This window comes from Mus pahari, chromosome 3 (genome assembly GCF_900095145.1).
Source record: "Mus pahari chromosome 3, PAHARI_EIJ_v1.1, whole genome shotgun sequence".
NCBI lineage: Eukaryota > Metazoa > Chordata > Mammalia > Rodentia > Muridae > Mus > Mus pahari.
In genome coordinates this window covers 94,630,863-94,653,830 of record NC_034592.1, presented here as the reverse complement: position 1 = coordinate 94,653,830, position 22,968 = coordinate 94,630,863, and the positions used below count along the sequence as shown (strand labels likewise).

General features: G+C 36.3%; 1 protein-coding gene across 4 annotated transcripts in view; it reads left to right on the top strand.

The window, feature by feature from the left end:
* Nucleotides 1–22,968, top strand: part of Ano3 (anoctamin 3) — a 285,933-nt gene that overhangs the window by 106,430 nt on the left and 156,535 nt on the right. The window contains exon 1 of one of the 4 annotated variants that reach the window (XM_029536333.1): nt 10,266–10,361. The exons of the other annotated variants lie outside the window; for them this stretch is intronic. The gene's annotated coding sequence lies outside the window, so the exon portion shown is untranslated. Of the gene's footprint in view, nt 1–10,265; nt 10,362–22,968 lie in introns of those variants that run through there. 4 annotated transcript variants of the gene reach the window in all.

The window sequence follows — 22,968 nt, the reverse complement described above, 5'->3', positions numbered from 1 at the left end:
AGCCAGACTCACTAGAGGGCACAGGGACAGCATCCTAATTAACAAAATCAGAAATGAAAAGGGAGACATAACAACAGATCCTGAGGAAATCCAAAGCATCATCAGATCCTTCTACAAAAGGCTATACTCAACAAAACTGGAAAACCTGGATGAAATGGACAAATTTCTAGACAGATACCAGATACCAAAGTTAAAAATTAAATATTCTTTAAAAACAATGCTCTAGTTTAAGATCTATCTTCAGAACTTAGAATTGTAATTTTTATTCTTTTTGGAGATTAAAACTTTTTGCAGTCATGACTTCTAATGTGATAAAATTGTAGTGATAACATAATAGGATCTAATAGGAAGATGTTTAAATTTGTATTGCAGAACTGAGAATGATGGTAAACATCAGACAGCCTCCGTTATACATGTGTTAAAATACAACCAATGGAGACATCCAAGAAGTACTACAAATCAAAGATGTATCACCTCATGATATCTAAATTTGTTTTCTGTTAGCCTTAAGTCTTAAAACAAAATCCATATTAAACATCTCAAAAGTGTGCAGTTAATTTCAATCCACAGTACCTTCTAATTTTGTTGAGATTTTTTTTAATACCTTCTATCAAAATTAGTGTCTATTGAATTGTCTATAAGGCTTTCTTGGATGCACAGAGAAACAGGGGTGATTTGATGCCATCACTAAGCTCTGGTTTCAGACAAAGCTTGCATTTCTGTTGTGTCTCCTTGAATCTTAACTTTATCAGGACTACATATCAGAGCTAGCTTTGAAGAGGATTAAAGACCACCTGTACCAGAGACTAATGGCCATAGTTGTCATAATGGAAACATGTAAGAAATTGAGCAGCAAAATTAGACGATTAAATTAAGCAGGAAATTCAGCTCAGCTGACATTAAAATAGTACAACAGTGGGAATGGCTTCTGTTCATAAACATGAAAAATATCTGGGAATAATTCTTTTCAACAAGAGATAATAGAGACAGCTTCAAATGTTAAAGGATAACGTAGGGGCTGATAACAGTGACAAATTAATCTTTCTTCAAATACTGAGAAGATCAAAAAACTGTCACTAATTTCTAAGAAACTCCAAAATGCCCCTAATTTTTGGAGCCTAGGTATAGCTTAACATAAATACTTTATATTTGAAAAAAAAAAAAAAAACCACTTAACTCTCTGAAATAGCTAAGCTTCTCAATATTTTATTTGGAAAAGGGTTGGGCCAGAGAAATGGTTCAGCAGTTAAGCATGCTTGTTAGTTCTTTTGCATTATTTAAACTTTTTCATGTAATATATTGTGGTCAAGTTTTTCTTTCACCAAAGTCCCCATAAATATGTCCAAGTTCCCTACCCATGCAACTTTAGGTTCACTCTCATTATTTTAAAAACAGAAAACACAAAAAGGAAGATCAAAACAAATAAGCAAAAATGATACGACAAAAGTGGCAAAAAAAGCCAAACAAAACAGAAAGCCCACAAACAGACAAAAATCAAGCAGTTCATTACTTCTGGGCCTGGGGCCTGCCATGGAGTGTTAATATATCCCCGACCCTGCATTGAAGAACACTGATTTTACTTTTACCATATACTCCCCTCAGTACTGGGGTCCTGCCAGGGGTGAACCTGTGCAGGCCATGTGTGCTGTCACGGTCTTTGTGACTTCATATTTGTGACAGTTCTGATGCATCTGGAGGACACTGTTCTTGGAATCATCCCTCCTACCCCCTGCTCATACAGGTTGTTTTGTTTTTGTTTTTTGCTTGTTGGGTTTTTTTTTTTTTTGCCTCCTTTTTTTCATAGATGCATGGGTTTTGAGGGGAGGGATTTTATGAAGACATTTCATTTAGGAATGAGTGCTCCAAAGTCTTTCACTCTGAATACTGTCCAGTTGTGAGTCATTGCGTTAGTTCCCACCTACTTCAAGAAGAAGCTTCCCTAATGAGGACTGGGTTAGACACTTGTCTATGAGCACAGCAATATGTCATTAGGAGTCATTTTATTGCTATATCTTTAGCAAAGTGATAATATTAAACTCTTCCATAACCCTATGATATTTTTCTCTCAGGTTCTTGAAATTTGGTAGTTTCAGTCATGGGAAGAATGCTTGCTGCTTTTTCAGAGTACTACAGTTCCATTACAAAACCCACACTGGACAATTGATAACAACTTATAACTTTAGCTTAAGGTTATCTGATGACCCCTTTTCCACCTCTACAAGGGCACACACACACACACACACACACACACACACACACACACAAACAGGGGGGAAGGGAGAAAGAGATGATAATAATATTAAAACTTAATTAAATTCAGGAAAATACAATATTTACTTTAGTTGAAATATACATTTATATTATCAACAATCATAATCATTAAGATCAATACAATTTTATCATCTTTACTACACCTGTGTGGCTGACAAATTTTCAGAAACAATTTAGTACCACAAACAACCATACAAACAAAAGCCATTCTCATAAATCTACAAGTGGTAGAAATTACTAGACTTAATTGAAGGGAAATTCTAGAGAAAATGAGATAAGCTGCTTTTATAAGCATTTAGGAAAAGATTGTCTTTTCCTGGTTCATTAATGTAGAGTATTGGAAATAAGATTCTACAGAATAAGAATTCCTCTTACCATCACGTAGCCATGCCTTGAATACCAGCAAAGGCTTCTATGAGAATATAATGGTCAGAGAACCTCTACAGTTAGTTTACATTAGAAGAACACTAATGAAATGCTTGTCTGGGGATACAGAAATGGACTAATGATATTGATAGTTATGGTTTGGGGACTAGAAATGTATTTTCCAAAATATGACTTCTCTTTTGTAAGGATGTTTAGTATTAAACCAGACAGGAGAGGGGTTATAGTCAGGAAAATCTTGACATGAATATTTTAGCAGTTCATTAAAATTAGATCACACGGCCATTCAGTTTGACTAGATCAAGTGGCAAGGGCAGATGGTATTCATCATATCCTCAACACTAATATGGGTAATTTTCTGTAAGAATGAAGACACTGATCATTGATGGAAGAGGTAAGAAAGATACAGTTTCTGTAGATTTCTAAACTGTGCCTTTTATGTTGATAATACTAAAAAAATAATCCATTTTCATATATGGCTTTTGGCCCATAAATTGTGTAGGGGGCTAATTTTTCTGAACCTACTACTGTTACAGAACTACTACATTAGTGACACTAGAATTTTTCAAAAGAGTAGCATAATGTGTGATATAAACAACCAGATAAATAATCACTTGTATGCATATGTCTTCTTTTCTTTTGTTTTGTTTTCTTTTCCTTTCTTTTTATTTCATTTCTTTTCTTTTCTTTTCTTTTCCTTTCTTCTCCTTTCTTTCTTCTCTCTTCTTCTTCTTCATTATTTATTTAGTTATTTATTGGTAGAGAATATTTATGCTTGTATTTTTCTATGGAAGCTTTCTACCACTAGACAATATAGGCAACCCTCATTTCCATGTTTATCTTCAGACAGGGTCTCACTAAATTTCCAAGGCTAGTCTTTAGCACACCGTGTATTCCAGGTATGCCTTAAATTTTTATTGTCCTGCATCAGTTTCCCAAGTACTATGGCGACAGGCTTGCTCTTTCTGTCTTGTCTATATGAAAGATTTAATGGGCAGCCTTGACATAAAATGTAGTGATAATTGTATATGTATGGATTTCACAGCCATTAACTCATATGTACAAATGGAGAATTTTTCAGTAAAGAGAATGACTATTTAGTGAATATATGAAAAGCTCCTTTCATTTTCAAAAGATTTATTTTTTATGAGTATTAGTATTCGTTTTGCACGGTGTATGTGTTTCACAAGTGAGGCAGTTGCCCTGAAAGGACATTGAATCCTCTGAGACTTGATTTACAGGTGGATGTAGCCATCACATTGATGCTGAAAATCAACCAAACTCAGGTGCTCTATGAGATAATCAAGTTTTCTTAAACTCTGAGCCATCTTTCCAATCCAAGAATTTTATGGGTTTTTTTTTTATGGTATTCCTTTTATGTTATAGTATCACAATTATTATTTAGCATTTATATTCTGTTCAGTGCTATAAGTAAGTTGACAACTTAAAGTATATGGGAGATATGCATAAGTTATATGAAAAACCACTTCTATATAGGGCTTTGAACATGTGTTAGTTTGACAGCCCTAGCAACACAAGAGCTATTTCCCTTTACTACAGAGAAATGACTGTACCAAGAGGAAAGAATCTATTTATGTTATTGGTTAGTCAGTTTCTAAGACATACTTAAAATTTCCTCAAATTTATTTTATTTAATAATATCACTGTGATAAATTGTATTTTTAACACTTAATTTTTATTTTGTTTATGGAACACACATGAATTCATTAGGGTTTTTGCACAAGGTGTTAAACATAGTTTCTTGCTTTGTTAGTAAAACTCTTTCTCCAGCAGCATAAAGGATACCTTCTGTTATCTTCAAAATTGTCATCTAGTACTGAGAAGAACTTTATCTGCTTGTAATCGACAAATGCGACCTCATAAAATTGCAAAGTTTCTTCTGTAAGGCATAGGAAACTGTCAATAGGACAAAATGGATACCAACAGATTGAGAAAAGATCTTTGCCAATCCCACATCCAATAGAGGGCTAATATCCAATTTATACAAAGAACTCAAGAAGGTAAACTCCAGAAAATCAAATAACCCTATTAAAAATGGGAACAGAGCTAAAAAGAATTCTGTTTGTTTGTTTATTTGTTTGTTTTGTTGTTTTGTTTTTTTCAAGGCAGGGTTTCTCTGTATAGCCCTGGCTGTCCTGGAACTCACTTTGTAGACAAGGCTGGCCTCGAACTCAGAAATCCGGCTGCCTGTGCCTCCCAAGTGCTGGGATTAAAGGCATGCACCACCACTGCCCGGCTTAAAAAGAATTCTTAACTGAGGCAACTTGAATGGCCGAGAAGTACCTAAAAAAACGTTCAACATCCTTAGTCATCAGGGAAATGCAAATAAAACAACTCTGAGATTCCACCCCAAACCAGTCAGAATGGCTAAGATCAAAAACTCAGGTGAAGGCAGATGCTGGTGAGGATGTGGAGAAAGAGGAACACTTCTCCATTGCTGGTGGGATTGCAAGCTGGTACAACCACTCTGGAAATCAGTCTTAAGGTTCCTCAGAAAATTAGACATAGTACTACCTAAGGACCCAACTATACCACTCCTGAGCATATACCCAGAAGATGACCCAACATGTAATAAGGACACATGCTCCACTATGTTCATAGCATCCATATTTATAATATCCAGAAGCTTAAAACAATCCAGATATCGCTCAATAGAGGAAAGTATACAGAAAATGTGGTACATTTACACAATGGAATACTACTCAGCTATTAAAAGCAATGAACTCATGAAATTCTTAGGCAAATAGATGGAACTTGAATATATCATCCTGAGTGAAGACCTCATGTGGTATGTACTCACTGATAAGTGAATATTAGCCATCCCATATACAGTCACCAAGCCTGGACTCCATTGTGGATGCTGGAAAGTGCTTGCTGATAGGAGGCTGATAAGGCTGTCTCCTGAAAAGTTCTGTCAGAGCCTGACAAATACAGAGGTGGATGCTTGCAGCCAACCACTGGACTGAGCGTAGGGTCCCTGATGGAGGAGTTGGAGATGTGACTGAAAGAGCTGAGGGGGTTTGTAGCCCCATGGAGGGAACAACAGTTTCAACTGGTCAGACCCCTCCCCAGAGCTCCCAGGGACTGGACTACCAAAGAATATACATGGAGGGACTCATGGCTCCAGCGGCATATGTGGCAGAGGATGGCCTTGTTGGCATCAGTGGACGGAGATGCCCTTGGGCCTGAGTATGTTCGATGCTCCAGTGTAGAGGAATGCCAGAGCAGGAAGAAGGAAGTGGGTGGGTGGATAGGGAAACACCCTGATAGAGACAGGGGGAGAAGGGAGGGGATAGGGGTCTCTGAAGGGGAGACCAGGAAAGGGGAAAGCATTTGAAATGTAAATAAAGAAAATCTACAATAAAAAAGAGAACATTCTCCTGTTTTGTATCATTTAATTTTATTAGCCTTGGAATCTTCTATAATAAGCAGTCAAGTCTATTACTATTCTATAGTAATTTATAATTAGTTTAGATTTTCCAGATCTGGTATAAGGTAATCTGTGTTCTCTTGGTCTCCCTGCATATGCTTTGGATAACTTAAAACCAAAAGGATGTGTGTCTTTAGGTCTCTCTTTCTCTTTCTCTCCCTTGTACCTTTTAATGTATACATCAAATAAAAATGGCACTCTAAATCAGTAATAAAGTATGGTTTTCAAAATATTTACCAATCAATATGTTACAAATAGATGGCCCATTGTTGGGAAGGGCTCAAATGTTATTATACATCTTCTCACTACTTAAAATAAAATACATTACTGAAGATTTAAATAGTTAATAAGCTCAGAATAAATGCATTAAAAGAAAAATAGTAGTTTTTAAAATACTTGAGTAGAAAAATAACCTTTGACCATAAAACAAATGATGTGATTAATAGTTTAGATACTAAATACAATAATGTTAAAATTATGAGCAAGAGACAGAAATGAACTTAGGATCTAGTGATAAGCTAATATACTAGAATACATACACTGGATCAATGGCTACATTCTTAATCTTAAAATACATAAAATTTAAATGTGAAACTAAAAAGCAATTTAAAGCAATTTAATGTTGATATTTAAATATATTAGCAGTTCTAATAATGACAGAAATGCCAAGATGATCAATGTATTTCAATTAAATTTGAAAAGAGTTAAAGCACAACCAAAATCAGTACTAGTACTCCATAACTAAATTCCCCAGTTTTATTTTTGGTTACAAGATGTATTTTTGAGCCAAAATTTTCTCTGAAATAAGTTGATGATAGAGAGTTTAAAGTAATAAGTAAATGCCTTAAAATAATCTTGCAAAAACTTATCTTTATAATATAATTAGATGTTTGCCCAAATAATTATGTTTAAGATGTTTCTTTCACTGTAAATGGGGAGACAAACACTCAAAGTTAATAGTCTCACTAAAACAGTAATACATTCAATCAAAACTACTGTTATAAACCCCCCCAAAGTATTTAATGATTATAGTAATTGACTGCAATTATGATTCTATAATAAAACGTGGCTCTAAAACCATCACACACAACATGAGACCAATAATATTAAAATATTTTGCTTTTCCATTTTATTCCTGACTTAATGCTCACTATATGTAGCTTTATATTCATGCCATGTATATTGTCATATTGCTGTGGTCATTTAGAAATATTATTCAGCTAGTAAATAGTGAAGCTATGAGAAAACAAAACAGAAATAGGAACAGTCACAAGTCTGCTTCTAACAAGCTGACTTTCTGCCTCACAACACTGGAAAAGGAACATCAGTATAGACATTTTTATCCAGTAATTTGGGGAAGAATGCTTTTGTATCTTACCCTGGTATGCATTCATTATTTTATATACATCATATCAACTCTCACGGTGACAGTAAGCAGTCCTACTACCATTATGTCAGTAAAGAAATAATGTTTTAGCAGTTGTTTCTTGCCCAGTTCTCTAATCTAGATTCTGGAGTTTTCTATTTGCAGTACAAAAGTTAATGGTAGGAAATTAATTCATATTTAACCATTTCTAAAACCTTAACTCACTGCTGTAAAGAAGGATTTTAAAAATGTTCATATTTCTGGGGCTCACTCACAAGACCCCAGAAATACATTGGCTTGTTGAAATTTACTTTTGTGCAAACAATAACCAAAGAAAAAACGGAAAGAGTTTGTTATAATTAATTTCATCTTTAGTGTAGCAAAGGTGTATATTCCTTGGGGTTATGTAATAACTGGGAAATTAATATTTTTAAATACACTTACTACAGAATGGAAACTCCCCTTACCAATCAGGAAACCAAACCAAACCAAATCAAATCAGCCCGTCCATTCCAAGGTAGTTCTTCAGCTAACAACAGCTGCTGCTTGAAGCCTAAAGAAATGCAGTAGGTTCCCAGGAGAGTCAAGACATGATGCATCTTTAATGTGAGAATAAAATTAGTAAAGTGATTGTAACTATCCTAATGCCCTGAAAAAAATAGTACAAAAAAACCAAGTTACTACTTGAGAAGTCTTATTTCATAAGGAAAACAAAAGCAAACAAGAAGCTAATGCTGTTCCCTCTCTCTGAGCATCAATGTGTGGTAACTAGATATATACTAAGCTTTCGAATCATTAATTTTTAAATTAATTACTTTATGTATTATCTCATCACATTACTATGGAAAATATGTTTAGTTGCATTGAACATTTTTAAGACAACTTTGTGTGTGTGTGTGTATGTGCACATGTGCATATGCATGCATATGCATGCATGTATGTGTATATGCATGTGTATGTGTGTGTATGTTGATCTTATTTATCCCCATTTTTTTTGCTTACCCAGTGCCCCAGACTCCAACTGACTTCCCTTTATTTCCCAACTACTTTGATTTCTTTCTGTTTTTTTTTTCTCCAAAATTAAAGCTGGGGTTATTTGTATAAGCATAGATAGGCTATTTACTAGACTCTTAGTAACTTACCAGTAGCTATGCCACTGAAAATAAATAGCATTCCTCTACTGGAAATCAATAACAGCCAATGGCTCCTTAGAGAAATGTGACGCTATTGAGCTTCTCAATTCATGATGAAACACTGACAGGCTCAAACCTGTGCAGGTCTTATGCTGGCATCCATGACTAATACCAAGTAAAATATATAAATTGAGCCCATACTACTTTTCCCACACCTCTGTATCTGAAAGTTTTTCCACTTCTTTTTACATCACATCTCCAGTCTTGGGGAGGAGGAGCAATGGACAATCACTTTGACCAGTCCTAAGTGTGTGTAAAATTTATATATCTGTCCAAGACTGAGAGCAACACTAGGCTGCAGTTATAAACACACATATTCAGAAGACATGTTGACTATTTTGCCTACTTATAAAAACAACAATAGTAGATTTCCCACTAAGCCTTCCTCAGCAATAGGTTTTTAACTGGATATGCAACATTACTATCTATTTCCTCTTAGGGCTAACTCACTAATCTGTTGGTTCTCTCCATAAGTGCATCACAGCTCACCTGGGAGGTGAATCTCCTGTTTAAGCCTAGGTAAAATGTATCTTTAACTAAGAAACGACAGCTGTAAGAACATGTCTGTGGAAATTTCACAAACATTGATTTCAGTTATAATTGTCATTTATAATTAAACATCCTCAAACTCTTGTATGAGAAAAATTTGCTTATTTTACCAACCAGCAAGAAAATATTTGTAAACATAATTATTAATTTAAGGCTATGTCAAGTAACTGGTTGCTTCTCAGGTTCAATGTCTTATTAGTCTCAATTCAATGCTGTTCCAAGGAGGATTTTTGACAAATAATCCATTACATCTCATCAAGTAAATGTAATCAATGAGGTAAAATTGGTGAATTTTCTTTGTTCTGGGATAACAGTTAATTCCGTTATATTCCGTCTCTAGTACATCAACACAGAGCCAATAAAATGCTTTGGAAATTTCACAGATGCAGGATTTTTCAGAAATCATGAAGTTTTTATTGTACCATTCCTAACTGAATAAAAGTATAAGAAATGTTCCTATAAATGCTTAAAAGGAAAGGAAATCTTGTTAAATTCCACTAAGATATATATATATATATGGCTAAGTTCACCAATGAAAAAGGTCACATTGCCAGACCTCTATTACTTAAACTAAAAATACCTCCCACATTTTATGTCAACCTATCCAGCTCATTCAAATACCATATGCAATAGATTATTAAAAATTGACAGTCAAATCATTAAATGTCACTGACATATGATTAAATGTCACTTAGATGACTCATACATTGACAGTATTAACCCATGACACACGAGGCAGCCCCATGCTGTACTTCAGCCACCCCCTAAAATAAATTAATAGAAAGCAATAGAGAAGTTCTTATCAAGAGGTGCATTGTCTCTTCTTTTAAAGTCATTATTCATACCCAGGCATTTAAAGAGTTTCTTTAAAACCCTCTAGTTAAATGCTTTGTGCAGCCCTCACGATGTTAAGACTCCAGCTAATGGATCAGGCAGGCGGTGGTGGAAGGCAGAACTTTCAGCTGTCATGCTGAAGAGTGATTTAAAGAAGGTTGTCACTGGAGACTGTTGTCAGCAATGAGGAATTCCAAATGCAGCTGATCCCAGAACTCTGACTGTGGTATGTTTAAAAGTGCCTCAATCTAGGAATTTTGTATTGCCGTTCTGTTTGGTTAAGCATGATAGTGAAAGCAAGGAAGAATAACAGGTATTGATTTTCAAAATTGAGAATGGGAAATTTTAAGTTTTTCTTGATGCTAGAAATGAACTGTTAAAGTGAAATGGTGTGATCTAAATGTGGATTTGATAGTGAGTGGTGTGTATCTTGCATGCAGAGCAGTTACCACCTCTCGGTGACGTTTTGGCTGTGCTTAGATGTATTACTTTTGGTTTCATGAAAAAAAGTATTCAGAAATTCTACCAAAAATAGATCTAGATTTGGAATTATGTAAAACATATTCTTTTTAAAGATATGTATTTTCTGATCATTCTTAAGGTATAATTTCATTTGTGACTTCTTTGTTAATGTCAAAGTGCAGAATCTGAGAAGAAATGCTGTAAGGAAGGAAAACAGGATTAAACCTGAAACTACATAAATGACCTGACTTTGAATTTCACTAGTATGCTGGGGAAGGGCATGTCTTCATCCTGCTCTATTTGTGTTCTATGCCTTTAAAAGTTACTCTTAAAGTATTTACCATTTCTTCAATATTTGTTTTCATTTCTTTCTTTAGAAATAAGAAACAATCCCATTTACAAGTCAGAAAATATATATCTGCACTCAGAGTCTGATTATTTAAAATTGATAGTCACTGACATGGAAGTAAATTTTCATGGAGAAAAATCATCTACAAGATTCCTTATGTGACATTTAATATAATAATCAGTTACTAGGAACAGTATCTGCTAATGTATTCTCTGTAAACTAATTCTGCAAAGTAAATATTCAAAATTTAAATGTTGCATTAAGAACATGACAGGAAACTATATTCTGTGCTCCATCACCGTCTAATCAAAATACTTGGCTTTGACTTTTTGTTAGATAAATCAGAGACTATATTGTATTGAATGAATAAAAATAAGAGGAAAAAGTACTTTCAATATAGCACTTAGCCTAGCGTTTGCTACATCACACAAATTCAAAATGTGTTTGCTTCTCTCTTGTCCATACATTTATGTTTTCTTGTTTAGGGACTATTTGTATTTTTTAGTACTGTTATTCTCTTATGGATATGTATTATGACATAGTGTTCAGATAATGAAAAATCACATAATTTAGACATTCGGGTTTCACTCTGTATGAAAAATAATTATTTTGCTGCCTTCTTTTTAATACTATACTATAGTAATACTCAGTGAAATATACAGACCTTATGCAATAAGTGTGAAAAGGCAATGTTCTCTATTTAAGCAAAATAAATAAACTTACTATTGGACAAGCCTATATAGAAGTCAGCAGGTCTAATAAATCATTTTGATCAATTCATTGTTTGACAGCCTGAAAAAATAAGAAATGCAGATTTTAATTCTCATTCCTCATCTTAACTAGTTTACTATCAGCTATAATTAGAAAATATCTTCATATCTGAGAATATTTTTCAGAGAAAAGTATAAGTGCATAACTAAAGTTGATATGTATAAGAGATGTTTCACTTTACTAAAAACAGAAATATCAATAATTTCAGACTCAACTATATTTTTCTTATTTTGACATTTCTTCTTCAAAAAAGTGAGATTGCATTTGATATTTCAGATTTCTCACATTCTGAGAAATTTGGGCTACAATAAGCTTTAAAATATGTATGCTTTGAAATATCTATTTTTCTAAATAGATACCTTAGAACAGAGGTTGGCAAATTTGTTAGTATCAAAATTACCTATGGGACATGTTAAAAAAATAATTTACTGTTTCTTATTGCATTAGACATACTGAAGCTCAAGAATGTGCAGCTTTAATAGGTGCTGTGGTCATAATGAAGCTAATGGTCCAGGTATCATATTTGACAGCCATTACCTTGTATCTGCTATTAGCAGCTCAAATCCATCGTGTGACCAGAGTGTACTGGGTAATCCATTTATAAAAAAACAAAAGAGCAAACAAAGCAAAAAACAAAAACAAAACAGAAAAACAAAGCAAAATAACAACAAAACAAATCCCTTCTTTTGCAAAGCTTTCAGCACAATGGAAAATTAAGAAACTAAACAGGCAATCCACTGCATAAGCCTGTTTATAAAATGTCTTATGTCAATGTAAGGTTGTAGGAAGGCTGCCTTCCTGCAGAAGCTACTTATCAAAAGATAGACATTGTGCATGAGGACTGGGAGGTGAGAAATCAACACAGGGGAGAAATGGAGTGACTGGCATCAAAGGCAGAGAGCCTCTATGAGACATTGGGTGTACACGATATTGGCCTATGCAATGAGAACACATAGGTGGTGGCCAAAGAAGAGAGCAGGAGTTTCCAGACACAGTGCTTTAGATCTCTGTTGTAGGACTGAGACATTCTTTTGAGGCTAACAACTTTGAATAGATCTGTGTTCATTCGGTGACAGTGAGGTAAGATGTCCTCCTTGCATTAGTCCAGGTGGAAGGTGGTAGTGATTGAGCTAGAACAGGTGCATGGGTGAATGGAGCAAGAGGTAGAAGCTGCTCAGATTTATAAACACTGAGGTGACAGTATTCAAAAAAGCATTCTGACTACTTTGTGATACAGAAGTAAAGAGTGAAAAAAAAAAAGAGGTTGGAAAGAAAATGACGATCATTTGTGTGTAGAGATCAGTAGTTATAATGGGAACGTGGTAAGTTTCTTCGTTTTTGTTTATAGCAGCAAAAGAAAAGTATACATTTAAAAATCTGTAAACCTAGATATTTAATAGGCTTTGAGATGAAAAGCACAAATTGCATTAATAGTTGCTGAGGGTGTGTGTGTGTGTGTGTGTGTGTATGTGTGTGTGTGTAAATGCATGAAGAGATGAATAAGGTTTAATGGATTTTTACCTGTAAATAATATGGTTGCTGTCCTCAAAAGTTTGCAGTTTATTGGGGAAAACAAACAAACAAACTTTTTATTAAGATGAGTTAAAGAATAGCACTTTAGTGTTAGATTTAATACGAGTTTATGCTTTCTATTTCTCCAAGTCCCTTCACATTTGAATTGTTCTCATTACAATCTGTTCACAGACCTCAGTATTCCTGGCCTTGTTCCCTGGGACCTTACATGGAGTTCTTTAGCCCGTTTGCTCACACAAGCTCTGTTCCACCTGCTATTCAATTCTTTAGGACTCAAATTACATATAACTTCTGAAAAGTTTTCTTTCTGAAACAATTATTTCATTTTTGCTGTCATAACACTTAAACTCTTTCTTACCCTCACAGGGGAACAAATCTCACCAAATTTTAACATGTTCCCTTTCTTCTTCCTTAACTACAACATTCTTTTAAAAGGGAGGCTCACTGAGTATTTTTCACCGCAATGATCTGAACACCTCGCACAGGCAGACTGAATCATAACAGCAACACACAATGAACTTGTTAAATGCGTGCTGTACTAAACAACAGCTCTTGGAAAACATTGTAGCTTGAGGCAATGCAAAGCCACTGCTGTGGGTTTCATGAGTGTAGGTAAAAACCTGGCTTTTAAAAATATATTCCATTTTAAAAATAATTTCAATTGTATACTAGAGATGTATTTTCATTGATTAGAGGAATTAAGAATGTAAAAAAAAGTGGATCCACGAGATTGCTGTGGTGCAGAACAAAGAATAATTTAGCAAAATACATCTAACTCATCATTTTGTTGAGAATGAAACAATAATGATATATACATCTTATTATATAAAATTATGTTCACATGTGTGTGAATACATGTATGTACGTATGTATGTATGTATGTATGTATCCATAAAACTGTTCAGCTACTTAAAAGTGCAATGTGCCATGGTCTTTACCTCCCTCAAGTGACCTGATGGTATAATAGAGAACATACAAAACATAGAAAATTGCAGTATTCCTTTTCCAAAGGAAATGCCACACCAGTTTCAGTGAGACTTCTTTGGAGTTCCCTGGCTCCTCATGTGAAATCTGATAAAATTATGGCTGGATTACGCGATAAATATTGATGCTTCCTCTTCCTCTGGTTTATTCTAGCATCATCCCTTAATTGGCTCTCTTACTATACTCTATGCCAGCTAACAAAAATTTTCTACCACTAAGGCCATAGAGGTGGCTCAACCATTAAAACATACATCTTGGTCTTGAAGAAAAATACAGTTTTCCCACATTTCAAGTGATTTACAGCCTCTGTTAATTCCATTTCCAGGGAATGTGACAAATTCCTTTGGCCTCTGTGGGCATCTGGTCCACCTACTTGTATACAGACACACACAAATAGAGAATTTTGAAAGGTCCCTCCTGGGTCTCCAGACCAAGTGTTAATAGAAACATCTAGGGATTGCTACTGTAGAGATTTTGCTACATGAACATAATAGTCTTTGATATTAAGAAGAAACTGCGATTCTCTAATTTAAATTTGAATTCTTTCTCTTAGAAGAGGAAGAGTCCTAACAGAAATCTCTCACATTCTGTATAAAAAAAGAGCACACTTTATAACCACTGCATATAATCTTTATTACATGGTGTGTATTACATATAATGTTTGGTGTATATGAATTTACATGCCATTGATTCTATACACTTGGAGAGAAACAAGACAATGAAGGCTGAGCAATTAATTCTGAGATTTTTTTTTCATATCTCCTCTCTTCTCCCCTCTTCTTTTCTACCCTACCTTTCTCTTCTCTGTGTTTTTCCAACTCTTGCTTCTTTCTTTGCTACTAAAGACTGAACCCAGGATACTCAATTTGAGCATGTATGTTCTGAGCTTACTATATATTTACCTGACCAAAGCAAGAGGTTTGCCTTGCTACAGCACACACAAGGAAGAGAAATGAGCTGGAAGCTCGAATAAGAGTGTGTGTATGAAGAAAATATGGGGTGGTATAACAAGTTCTGCTTGGGAGCATATATTACTTCATACCAAAAGTCACAGACTTGTATATATAGCATTCCTCAAAGCTACTAAGTTCTCTCAACTCTGAGCTATGTCCATTCAGATGACCCTGTGCTGCTAAACAGTAGCAAAGCTTTGATATCCACCAAAGCCAAATTACACTTGACTCTGTTTCCATAGAGATTGCTGTTATGAATGACAAACTGGACTCTTCAGCTTAGTTAATGCATCTAGATTGATAATTAAGAACACACATCAGTGCAGAGGATCTGTTGTTTATGAATCACCAAGTTCAGGATGTGTTCTTTATATATCTGACAACAGTAGTAGTAAGTAAAAGGTTCAAGAATTCAAGTACTTCGAAGATTCATTAAGAAAGTACTGTTTGCTGTGTTATACTAATGGAACTGATAAGATTTTTTAAATCAAATTTAATAAATACAAATCCTCTAGTGTAACTTGATATTCTTAAGAAAATGGGACATTAAACTAAGATATGGGTTTAAATATTGACACTACCATTTGTACATTGCTTGACATTGGAAAATTGTTTAAAAATTTGAACCTGAGATTCCTCTCCTTGTGGAGTGAAGCAGATGGCAGTAGCAAGGGTGATTATGGTGAAACAGTGACTGAGCAGACTTTCATATACCTAGAGGGTGCCGAGCTCAGTGGGAGAGCACAAAGCCTCACCTAAACAAAGATTAAAAACAAGCCTTGACTAGTACTTGTGTATGGTAAGAACTGCAGCAAAAACATAGCTATGGATCTGAAGAACTGCCTCAGTGGGTAAGAGTAAGAGGGTCTGAGCTAAGATCTCAGCACCCACATACAAAGCAGGGCATGGTTCCCGTCTTTTCTACAGGAACACTGGAGAATCCTGTACTAAATAAATAAGGTAAAGAGTGTCAGAACACAGTACGTTACATCCTCCTCTGGCCCCTGCAAGCCTGTGTATTCAGATACGTGTAGCACACCCACTCTTGTACATATGTCACATGTACCCCACCCTCACATACATAATATATACACATTAGAGCATATGAGGTGAATAAAATAGAAATAGAAGTATCTTTAGATCATTAAAATTAAAAAGCCAGTGATTTCAGAGGTCAATATTGTCCAAGAGTAAAACCATAGCACATGGCAGCTATCCCTTCCTACAGACTGTCTAACTGTTGTGAGGAAGGGGATGAAGTCAGAGTTCAGGAAAGGAGAGACAAAATAGAAAATAGGTGCTAAGGATTTGCATGGGAAATAAAGTGAAGCAGGCAAACATTTCTGGAAAAGGGATGTGTGTAATGTCCTCTGAGGCCTTTTGACTCTTCTCATTTTTCTTTTCCATTGTTGACAAACTCTGCTTACTTCTCTTACCTCTACTGGTAGTGTATGCTGCCTGGTTAGTGACTCAGTGTCTCAGAGATCTCAGGGGTCCAGGTTAGTTGAGACTGCTGGTCTTCCTATGGGGTCGCCCTTCTCCTCATCTTCTTCCACCCTTTCCCTAATTCAACCACAGCGGTCGGTCCCAACTTCAGTCCATTGGTGGGGTTTAAGAATCTGCCTCTGTCTCAGCTGGGCCTCTTTGAGGGCAGTCATACTAGGCACCTGTCTGTAAGTACATCATAGCAACAATAAGTGTAGGGCCTTAGGACCTCTCCTTGAGATGGATTCCAAATTGGGCTGGACACTATATCTCCTTTCCCTCAGTCTCTTCTCCATTTTTGTTCCTGCAGTTCTTTTAGACTTCTTTTTGGTGATTATTTCTTCTATGCTCAGAGCTTTAGGCTTTGATTCAATCCTACTTGTCAATTCTCGCTAATCTTTTCTGAGCCAGTGCCAGTCCTACTGGGAAAAACTACGGTCTCCACATATCTCCTGAAGCACTTTCCTATATTTTCATAAAGTAAGTGTTCTTCAAGATATATGCATTAAAAACATCACAAGAGGAGTTAAATTCCTAATTTTGGTTCTGGTTAGGATTCCTGGAAAGAGAATTGTAGGCTGGTATTTGTGGCTGTGCTTATTTTCTTTGTGATGTTAATACACTGGGCGATATTTTCAAAAGTTATGGATACATATTGGAATACTCTAACTGTTTAAGTGGTTTTAAACAAACGTGTCCCTTCTACTACTTGTGAGGTGTGTGAATCTTTGCTTAATAACAAGATGTTCACGGTGTCGCCTTCAAAGACTTGGCATTCTGACAGCATGTTACAATTCTGCAGACCATACCAGCATATTCAGCAGTGAATTAGAATGGTTTCATTGACAAATGAGAATTGCTATAATCAAAAGAAACTCAGGTTCAATGAGTAGACAAATTGCCAGTATTGGTATTTTATTTCCCATGTCCCTCTGATAAGCTCTTACAGTGGTACTGGGCCAAAACAGTTGAGAGGAAAGGGGAGGAAACTTTTAGAAGAAATAAAAGTTGTCATCTTCCAGAATGGTATTTCAAAGACTCATTCTCACTGCCAAAGCACAGTCTTTAAACAATTTCTAAGATGCTCAGTAACCCCTTTAATATTTTAATGATATGATTTAATTTTAATGTGTATTAGAAAACAACTCACATTACCTGATACTAATTTTAAAATTAAACATTTAGCAAGATGTACATTTTTGAAAGTACAATCTCAAGGAAAATGATAAAATAATAGCCCAATGGCTTTGTATATATTATTATACTGTATATTGTGGAAACATGTTATATAAAGGGAGAAAAATTGTGAGGAGCAATGCCATATTGTGTTTTGTCTAATAACTTCCCTGATGATTCTGCCTCCCACTTATCTTAGCACCCCAGACGCCTGCCACTCATGTGACTTCTTTCTTGACTTTCGTTGCTTTTTTTAATCTAAAATTTTATCTTGCAATTTGTTCAAAACAAGTTTGTAAACAGACTCATTTTTACTGGTGCATTTGATTTCTCTGCAGAAACTGAATTGTCTTAATAATGCCCTATAGACACCTAGTTTATTTCCAGTCTTTTACAAATTAACATAATACAAAATAGCATGCTTAGTTGCTACATTTTCCTATTTGTTGTCATAAAAACAAAAAGATCCCATAAGTTGGATTTACCTAATGAAGACTCAGGACCCAGATGTTGTGGGGAAAGCATCCTAGATCAGAGAGGAAGAGAAAGCACCAGCTGACCTCCCTACTGCTCCAAAATCTCAGAAGGAAAAAGCCCCTTCTCCACGCTGTGTTAAATAACTCTTTTGATAGGTAGTTAAGTAAGTAGGTAAGTAGGTAGATGAATGGATGCATAGATAGGTAGATAGATAGATAGATAGATAGATAGATAGATAGATAGATAACTATAGATAGTAGATAAATTCTTATAGCACCTTAAAAATTTATATTTTATAACACAGAGAATAATATGAAAATCAGGAAAAGAGAACACAGGCTTAGAACTTAGAATGAGTCTGTGTGGCTTTTGGGACATGTCATATAATTAAACACTATTTAAATAAGAACTTTAAGGATTGTTAATTAATAATTTTCATTAAGTTATTTATTTATTCACTTTACATCCCAGTATCAGTTTCTTCTCTCCTCCCAGTTCTCCCCTTACAGCCTCTCCCCCCACCCCTTCCCTTCTCCTCTGAGAGGGGGGAAGTACGCCTGGGTATCACCCTTTCCCACCTCTATCCTCCCACTCATACCCACCCAGGGAACATCAAGTCACTGCAGGACTAGGTGCATCTCACTGAGGCTAAACAAGGTGGCTCACTTAGCAGAATGGGTTCCACAAGCAAGCAACAGATTTAGGGACAGCCCCATAACCCCCGCCCCACCCTGCTCCACGAAAACCAAGTTGCACTTCTGTTACATATGTGTGCACAGAGGGGAGGTGTTGGTCCAGCTCATGCTTGCTGCTCTTTGGTTGTGTGTTCACACATACATACAAATACAAAAAATATTTACTTAGAGAGATGGATGGGTAAAAGAGACTAGAGGGGAAAGGGAAAATGTGGAATGACTACTAATGACAACGGCATTTCTTTTTATGTGTGGTGAAAAAGTACCAAAAGGCAGATGTGAACATTATAAAACTCTGTGGACATACTAAGAAACTTTGTTGTAGATGTTGTTGTTTAATTAAAAATACATGAATTGTATGATGCATGGATTTCATATCAATAAGCTGTTTTATAACAACATTGTAGGTTTAATTAGCTTGTGTATAATGACACAAAATGTGAGGTTTTACATAAAGTGCTAAATGATAGGGTCCGGGAGCAACCCCACAAACCACCCAAACAATGAGCTCAGTCATACAGGGACAGTTTATTGAAAACAACCCTTAAGACTGATGAACCAGGGTTGTAGCTCAGACTTTAGGAGCTAAAAATCTATGACCCCAAATATTTCTCAGGACCAGTTAATGGAGACTAAAAGTGAAATTATTCATAGCCAACACATGATAATATTAATAAAGCATAACTGTCTAATGACTTTTCTTTCCTGTGTTTACAAGATTTTTTTTTACTTGTATGTGTTCATTTACTTATTTAATCATTTATTTATTTATTTATTTATTTATTTATTTATTTATTTCACACTCCAGATTTTATCCCCCCACCCCACCTCCTACTGCTCCTCATCCCATACCTCATCCCCATACCCTGTCTCAACATGAATGCCCCCAGCCCCTCCCCCCAGGCCACCTGGACTCTAAACACCCTGGGGCCTGCAGTCTTTTGCAGGTTAGGTGCATCATCTCTGAATGATCACAGACCCGGCAGTCCTCTACTATATCAGTTGGTGTATGCTGCATGTTTGGTGGTCCAGTCTTTGAGAGATCTACAGGTTCATATTAATTGAGACTGCTGATCCTAGTACAGGATTGCCCTCCTCCTCAGCTTCTTTCAATCTTTCCCTAATTCAACAACAGGGGTCAGCTGCTTTTGTCCATTGGTTGGGTACAACTTTCCTCCTTTGACTCTTTTTTTTTTTTTTTTTGTTAGATATCTTTATTTACATTTCAAATGTTATCCCCTTTCCTAGTTTTCCCTCTGAAATTCCCCTCCGCTCTCCCCCCTCTCCCTGCTCCCCAACCCACCCACCCCCATTCCTGGCATTCCCCTGTACTGGGGCATAGAACCTTCATAGGACCAAGGGCCTCTCCTCCCATTGATGACAGACTAGGCCATCCTCTGCTACCTACATAGCTAGAGCCACAAGTTCTACCATGTGTTTTCTTTGATTGGTGGTATAGTTTCAAGGAGCTCTGTGGGTACTGGTTAGCTCATATTGATGTTCCTCCTATGGGGCTTCAGTACCCTTCAGCTCCCTGGGTATTTCTATGGCTCCTTCACTGAGGACCTTGTGCTCACAGTCATCCATTGAACAGAGCACAAGGTCTGCCTTTGACTCTTCCAGCTCCATTGGGTCTTCTGGAGTGCAGTCATGCTAGGTTCCTTTTTGTGAATGCTCCATAGCCTCAGTAATAGTGTCAGGCTTTGGGATCTCTCCCTGAGCGGGATCCACTTTGGGCCTGTTTCTGGACCTTCTTTTCCTCATGATCCTCTCCATTTCTATCCCTGTAATTCTTTCAGACAGGAACAATTTTGGGTCAGAGATGTGACTGTGGGATGGCAAACCCCTCCCTCATTTGATGCCCTGTCTTCCTGCTGGAGGTGGACTCTAAAAGTTCCCTCTCCCTACCATTTGGCAGTTCATCTAAGGTGTTCCCTTTGAGTCCAGAGAGTCTCTCACTTCCAAGGTCTCTGGTGCATTCTGAAGGGTCCCACCAACCTCCTACTTCCCAAGGTTGTCTGTTTCTAGTCTTTCTGCTGGCCCTCAGGGTTTCAGTCCTTTTCCCACACCCACTATCACATCAGGTTCCCCTCTCCCTCTCATTCCCCCCTCACCCACTTACCCTCCCAGGACCCTCCCTCCCTTCCCACTTGTGATTGCTTTCTTCTCCCTCCCAAGTGGGAATGAAGTGTCCTCACTTGGGCACTTCAGCTTGTTGAGCTTTTTGATTTCTGTGGACTGTATCTTAGGTATTCTCTACCTTTTGTTAAAGCTAATATCCACTTATTAGTACATACTATGCATGTCCTTTTGGGTCTGAGTTACCTCACTCAGGATGATATTTTCTACTTCCATCCATTTGCCTGCAAAACTCAGGTTGTCCTCTTAATAGTTGAGTAGTATTCCATTGTGTAAATGAAACACATTTTCTGTATTCATTCTTTTTTTTTTTGTTTGTTTGTTTTTTTTTGTTTTTCGAGGCAGGGTTTCTCTGTACAGCCCTGACTGTCCTGGAACTCACTTTGTAGACCAGGCTGGCCTCGAACTCAGAAATCCGCCTGCCTCTGCCTCCCGAGTGCTGGGATTAAAGGCGTGTGCCACCACGCCTGGCTTCTGTATCCATTCTTTTGTCATTGGACATCTGAGTTGTTTTCAGGTTCTGGCTATCACAAATAAGGCCGCTATGAACATAGTGGAACACATGCCCATGTGGCCTGGTGGGACATCTTTTGGTTATATTGCCAAGAATAGTAGCTGGGTCTTCAGGTAGATCTATTTCCAATTTTCTGAGGAACCTCCAGATTGATTTCCAGAGTGGTCGTACCAGTTTGCAATCCCACAAGCAATGGAGTAGTCTTCTTTCTCCATTCCCTCTCCAACATGTGTTGTTTTAATCTTAGCCATTCTGATTGGTATAAGGTGGAATCTCAGGGTCGTTTTGATTTTCATTTCTCTGATCTCTAAGGACTTTGAACATTTCTTTAGGTGCTTCTCAGCCATTCGATATCCCTCAGTTGTGAAATCTTGCTTTAATTCTATACCCCATTTTTTTAAATTGGGTTGTTTGGTTTTTATGATTATTAGCTTCTTGGGTTCTTTATATATTTTGGATATTAGCCCATGAAAGAGTGTTGTATTTTCTCAAATGCTTTTTCAGCATCTAAAGAGGTGATCTTGTGAGCTTTTTCTTTGAGTTTGCTTATATAGTGAATTAGGTTAATGGATTTTCATATATGAAACCAACCTTGCATCCCTAGGATGAAGCCTACTTTATCATAGTAAATGATGGTTTTGATGTGTTCTTGGATTCAGTTTGCAAGAATTTTATTAAGTATTTTTGCATCAATATTCATAAGTGAGATTGGTTTGAAGTTCTCTTTTTTTGGTTGGGCCCTTGTGTGGTTTAGGTATCAGAGTAATTGTGGCTTCATAGAATGAGTTAGGTAGTGTTCCTTCTACTTCTATTTTATGGAATTGTTTGAGGAAAAGTGGTATCAGGTCTTCTTTGAAAGTCTGGTAGAATTCTGTACTCAATTCATCTGGCCCTCGACTTTTGTTGGTTGGGAGGTTTTTAAAGACTTCTATTTCCTTATGCAATATGGGCATGTTTAGATAGTTTGCCTGCTCTTCATTTAATTTTGGTATGTGGCATCTATTTAGAAAACCACCCATTTCATCTAGATTTTCCAGTTTTGTTGAGTATAGGATTTTTATAGTAGGATCTGATGATTTTTTGATTTATTACCATTTGTGTTTTTATGTCTCCCTTTTTGTTTCTGATTTTGTTAATTTGGATACTGCCTCTTGGTGCTTTAGTTAATTTGGCTAGGGATTTATCTACCTTGTTGATTCTCTCAAAGAACTAGGTTTTGGTTTTCCTTATTCTTTGGTTTTTTTTTTGTTTTTTGTTTTTTTGTTTTTTTTTTTTTTTTTTTTTTTTTTGATTTTGACTATTTCCTGCCTTCCTCTTGGGTGAGTTTGCTTCCTTTTGTTCTAGAGCTCTCAGGTGTGGGGTGAAGTTGTTAGTGTAAGATC